A 6460-nucleotide genomic window follows, 5' to 3' on the forward strand; every position below is an offset into this window, starting at 1 on the left:
GTTTCCGGACTGTCCAGGACTGTTCCAGGACTGTTCCGGGATTCTGTTGTCTGTTCCAGGTGTGTTCCAGGTCTGTTCCAGGACTGTTCCAGGACTGTTCCGGGTCTGTGTGTTCCAGATGTGTTTCCAGGTCTGTTCCAGGTCTGTTCCGGTCTCCGTGTTCCGTGTGTTCCAGTGTTCCGGGTCTGTTCCAGGTGTCTGTGCTGTTCCAGGTTCTGTTCCAGGTGTGTTCCAGGTGTGTTCCAGGTCTGTTCCGGTCTGTTCCAGTGTGTTCCAGGTTGTTCCAGTGTTCTGTTCGGTCTGTTCCGGGTGTGTCCAGGTTCTGTTCCGGTCTGGGCTGTTCCAGGTGTGTTCCATGTTTCCAGGTGTGTTCCAGTCTGTTTCCAGGACTGTTCCAGTCTGTTCCGGGTCTGTGTATTCCAGGTGTGTTCCGGGTCTGTTCCGGGTCTGTTCCGGTCTGTTGTGTTCCAGGTGTGTTCCAGTTGTGTTCCAGGTCTGTTCCAGGACTGTTTCCGGTCTGTTCCGGGTCTGTTCCAGTGTGTTCCAGGTGTGTTCCAGGACTGTTCCGGTCTGGTCTGTTCCGGGTCTGTGTCGTTTTACAGGTCTGTTCCGGGCCTGTGTGTTCCAGGTCTGTTCCAGGACTGTTCCAGGACTGTTCCAGGACTGTTCCAGGTCTGTTCCGGGTCTGTGTGTTCCAGGTCTGTTCCAGGACTGTTCCAGGACTGTTCCAGGTCTGTTCCGGGTCTGTTCCGGGTCTGTTACAGGTCTGTTCCGGGTCTGTGTGTTCCAGGTCTGTTCCAGGACTGTTCCAGGACTGTTCCAGGTCTGTTCCGGGTCTGTGTGTTACAGGTATGTTCCAGGTGTGTTTCAGGTCTGTTCCAGGACTGTTCCAGGTCTGTTCCAGGTCTGTTCCGGGTCTGTTCCGGGTCTGTTCCGGGTCTGTTCCGGGTCTGTTCCGGGTCTGTTCCAGGACTGTCCCAGGACTGTTCCAGGTCTGTTCCGGGTCTGTGTGTTCCAGGTCTGTTCCGGGTCTGTGTGTTACAGGTGTGTTCCAGGTGTGTTTCAGGTCTGTTCCAGAACTGTTCCAGGTCTGTTCCAGGTCTGTTCCAGGTCTGTTCCGGGTCTGTCGGGTCTGTTCCAGGTGTTCCAGTGTCTGTGTGGTTTCTGTCCAGGTTCTGTTCCAGGTCTGTTCCGGGTCTGTGTGTTCCAGGTGTGTTCCAGGTCTGTTCCAGGACTGTTCCAGGTCTGTTCCGGGTCTGTGTATTCCAGGTGTGTTCCAGGTCTGTTCCAGGTCTGTTCCGGGTCTGTGTGTTCCAGGTGTGTTCCAGGTCTGTTCCAGGTCTGTTCCGGGTCTGTGTATTCCAGGTGTGTTCCAGGTTCCAGGTTCCAGGTCTGTTCCAGGTCTGTTCCGGGTCCTGTTGTGTTCCAGGTGTTTCCAGGTCTGTTCCAGACTGTTCCAGGTCTGTTCCGGGTCTGTGTATTCCGGGTCTGTTCCGGGTCTGTTCCGGGACTGTGTGTTCCAGGTGTGTTCCAGGTCTGTTCCAGGACTGTTCCGGGTCTGTGTGTTCCAGGTGTGTTCCAGGTGTGTTCCAGGTCTGTTCCAGGACTGTTCCAGGTCTGTTCCGGGTCTGTTACGGGTCTGTTCCAGGTGTGTTCCAGGTGTGTTCCAGGACTGTTCCAGGTCTGTTCCGGGTCTGTCTGTTCCCTGTGTGTTCCAGGTCTGTTCCAGGACTGTTCCAGGACTGTTCCAGGACTGTTCCAGGACTGTTCCAGGTCTGTTCCGGGTCTGTGTGTTCCAGGTCTGTTCCAGGACTGTTCCAGGACTGTTCCAGGTCTGTTCCGGGTCTGTTCCGGGTCTGTTCCGGGTCTGTTACAGGTCTGTTCCGGGTCTGTGTGTTCCAGGTCTGTTCCAGGACTGTTCCAGGACTGTTCCAGGTCTGTTCCGGGTCTGTTCCGGGTCTGTTCCAGGACTGTTCCGGGTCTGTTCCAGGTCTTTTCCAGGTCTGTTCCGGGTCTGTTCCAGGTCTGTATGTGTCAGTGATGTTGGGTGTTTTGGTGTGAAGGGGGCGGAGCCTGTTTCCGCTCTGACCACTGACGCTCCACGACAAACGACACACAAACGCCGCGCTTCAGATGGACCTCGGCGGGTTTCCAGAGGTCCTGAGGTGAGCGGGTCTGGGTGGTCCGGGGGGTCAGGGGTAGGGCTGGGCAAGAAGTTGCCGATACGCTACGTACCTCGATACGCAGGCCCCGATACGATACATATCTCGATACAGTGCACTTTCGATACGATTCGATACGATATATTGCAAAACGATTCGATACGATTCAGAAAAAAATAATGACTTTCAGCCTCTTACTTGATGAACACAATTTTTACAAAAAAATGTAACATTAATGGTGCATTTACCTTCCATTTATTGAAGATTAAAGAAAACAATAAAGTGCTTTTTGTTTAATCCATGTTTCTAACTAGAACAATACATACAACTTCACAAACCTGTAACCTGCATTTGCTTTGGTCATCATCGTTCAGAGCTTTTACGAGCTCAACAATAATTTGAAAAATGGCTCGTGTAGTTTAACTGATCTAAAGGATTTCCTCTGCAGCTGTTAGTCTGACTCACTGAGGCTGTGCACTTCTTTCTCTGTGTTTCTCACCTCACTTGACGGAAGAGCCGCAGATTTCGCTGGTTGCTGCTCATGAAGTCGTTGGAACACGTCGTGCGCACTGTTCCACCTGCTCACAACCTCCACTATCAGTTTGTGCTCCGGTAAACGCAGCAGCTTTTGCTTGTGGCGGAGTATGTGACTGGCTGTGGTGCTGCGCCTGAAAAAGTTTGAAATGCGTCTCACGTGACCCAATAGACGCGCGACTATAGGCAGTTTCAAAGCTCGCTGTGACGCCAGGTTCAACGTTAATGTAACATGAGCTCCACCGCGACGCTCAAATTAGGGGCGTTGTCTGTCACGACAGCCGGGTCTTTGCTAGCGATGTCCCATTCCTCAAGAGCTGCGCTGAGTAGCTCCGCAGTGTTGGTCCCCGTGTGATTTTCATGCATGGCTCTAGTTTGTAAAACATGTGAAATTAGCTCCCAGTGTTCGTTGACAGAATGGATTGTAATGGGTACGTACGATTCCGTGGCGCAGGACGTCCACCCATCACAGGTGAGGGCCACTCTCAGAGCTGCACTGGTTTTAACTGCGTCTTTCACCCTCTGGTACATTCGCGGCACCGCCACCTCCGTCGATTGTTTACGTGTGAGAATCATACAACGTTGTGTTTAATGTGTTCACTATGAGATGAAAGCCTGGGTTCTCCACAACACTGTACGGGCAGATATAATGCACGATAATGTCTGTGATCTTAAGTGCATGTGGAGAGTTGGAGGCTGCTTTACTTATCTGGCTCTCCAAGTGGGTTGTTTTGGGTCCATGCTTTTCTTTGGAGGCGGGAAGGCTTATCTGCATGTGAACTCGGAGGTTGGTCGTATTACCTGAATATTTGATAACAGTTTGGCAGTGCATACACATGGCGCTGGTCTTGTCCATCCCCTGCCAATTTTCTTGGGCTTTAAAACCGTAACGCGCCCGTTCGTCTGCTTTTAGAGTAAAAGGCGGTTTAAAAATCTTTCCTACCATTTTTCTATTTTCGCTTCTCTTGCGCGCTTCTCTTCTCCAGTAAAGACGTGGAAGCGCGGCTATACTGCCCCCCTAACATCCTAAGGGGAATATCGATACTAGAAAACGAAGAATCGATACTGTATCGATTTGAAAAAATATCGATACGTATCGGTGTATCGATATTTTAGCACACCCCTAGTCAGGGGGGGTCAGGGTGGTCCGGGTGGTCAGTAGAGCCCGACCGATATGGATTTTGTTGTGGCCGATATGAAACTGCTATAATGGGAGTTGGTGCTGCCGATATAATCGCCGATATATTTAGTGATGTAAAAATTCACTGTAAATCTTGAATTGTTTAAAAAACTTAGGTTTGGCTCTGGTGGATTCTAAATTGGGTTTATTTAGGCAACATTTATTGTTATTCTGACTCTTTACATCATATTTACAGACAGTAGTTTGGCCTAATGGCATTTTTGTATCACATTCTAGCTACTAGTGATGGGTATTCCAGGTTTTTTTTGGAGAACCGGCTCTTTTGGCTCGGCTCACTAAAGCAGCTGGCTCTTTCGGCTCCCAAGCGACTCTTGATTGTTTTGTTGCAAGCAGGAATAAACCAGAACTCAACCAGGACTGAAAAAGGACTAAACCAGGACTAAAACAGATTTAAACCATGTGTGAAACAGGACTAAACCAGAACTGAACCAGGTCTGAGTGTCTGGGACTCGGTTCTTATCTCTCTCCTTCACTCGAGCCCAAGATTAGTCCTGGTTTATTCATTTTATGCTGAACTGCAGCCAAATATGCACTTTTTTTATCCTATGCACACGCAGATTTCTGAAAGTTTTGTTTTCAGCCGCTGCTGCTGTCAAACTACAGGTCGACATGCGACATGAAGAGAAAAAGTGAGAAAAAGAGAAAACACGGCTCCCAATAAGAAACATGCTCCCGTTGTTCACTTCAAAGAGCCGGATCTAAGAGCCGCTTCGATCGCGACCCATAACTCCTAGCTAGAAAAGAAACTAGCGCTATTAGCCTTTAGCCGTAAAAACGTGCGCACCGCGGTAGTTAATTATATGCATAAATGTGGATCATTCACATGTCTATTCACAGCTCATTTACATATCAATACAGGTCCAGTAGCAAATATACAGACAATATAATCACTTTACAATAGACCAATAGAAAACAGCCTGTTTATGTGTGGGAGCTACAGCAGCTAATCGCTAACAAAACCTAAACTAGCTTCAAAGTCGATGTATTTCCAACACTCAGACTCACACAGGCTCCTCCCACATCACAAATCTGAACTAATAAAAGTCATTTTAATCCAGACTCAAACCAATTGTGCGTAAAAAGAAAATAATCTCAGTGTTGCGCACCACTGCGGGTGTAAACAAACACACGTGAGTGAAGTGATGTGACTCTGTGGTGTGTTCAGGGACAGTACGACACACACACAGACAAATTACACCGCAGATAAATACTGATGTGGAGCCACATATTAGGACATTTATCTGTCTGTAAATTGGATTAAATGAACATAATGTAGAGAGTCTAAGCTTTATAACGAGGTATAACATGCCCACGTGAAATATCGGCCCATATCAGCAAGCATATGTCTCCAGGTGCCCATATTGGCCGATAATATCGGCCAGCCGATATATCGGTCGGGCTCTAGTGGTCGGGGTCCGGGTGGTCAGGGTGTCAGGGTGGTCAGGGGGGAGGAGGAGGTTGTGGGTGATTTGTGCCAACAGTCACTGCAGCAGAATCCACTCATTCATCAACACTGACAGAGTTAAAAATACTACAGAGAAAGAGAGAGACAGAGGAGAGAGGAGGAGAGAGGGAGGGAGGAGAGGAGGGGAGAGGAGAGAGAGAGGGAGGAGAGGAGGGAGGAGAGAGAAAGAGGAGGAGAGAGAGAGAGGGAGGAGAGAGAGAAAGGGAGGAGAGGAGAGAGGACAGAGGGAGGAGAGAGAGAGGAGAAGAGAAAGGGAGCAGAGGAGAAAGTGAAGGAGAGAGGAGAGGAGGGAGGAGAGAAGAGAAGGAGGGAAAAGAGAGAGAGAGAGGAGAGAGGAACGAGAGGGGGAGAGGAGAGAGAGGACATGAGAGGAGAGAAAGAGGGACAAGAGGAGGGAGGGAGGAGAGGAGAGGAAAAACAGAGGGAGAGAGAGAGCAGAGGAGAAAGAGGAGCGAGAGAGGGAGAGAGGAGAGCAGCAGAAGAGGAGGGAAGAGAGAGGGAGGAGAGGAGGAAAGAGAAGAGAGAGAGAGGAAGGAGAGAGAAGAGAGAAAGGAGAGAGAGAGAGGAAGGAGAGATGGAGAGCGAGAGGGATAAGAGAGGAAGGAGAGTAGAGAGAGAGGAGAGAGAGAAAGAGGAGTGAGAGAGGGAAAAGAGAAGAGAGGGAGGAGGAGAGGCACAAAAGAGAGAGGAGAGAGAAGAGAGAAAGAGCACGGGGGGAGTAAACCAGGTCTACACCAGGACCAAACCAGGACTAAACCAGGTCTAATCCAGGTCTAAACCAGGTCTAAACCAGGACTAAACCAGGTTTAAAACCAGGTCTAAGGCTAAACCAGGTCTAAAACCAGGTCTAAACCAGACTAAACCAGGTCTAAACAGGTCTAAACCAGGACTAAACCAGGTCTAAACCCTAAACCAGGTCTAAACCAGGACTAAACCAGGGACTAATCCAGGTTAATCTAAACCAGTCTAAAACCAGGAAAGCAGTCTGAACCAGGTCTAATATCCAGGTCTAATCCACAACCAGGTCTAAACCAGGTCTAATCCAGGTCAATCCAGGTCTAACCAGTCTATCCAGGGTAATCCAGGTCTAAACCAGGT

Source organism: Boleophthalmus pectinirostris, unplaced genomic scaffold (genome assembly GCF_026225935.1).
Source record: "Boleophthalmus pectinirostris isolate CB_2022bp ecotype Guang Dong unplaced genomic scaffold, ASM2622593v1 HiC_scaffold_13, whole genome shotgun sequence".
NCBI lineage: Eukaryota > Metazoa > Chordata > Actinopteri > Gobiiformes > Gobiidae > Boleophthalmus > Boleophthalmus pectinirostris.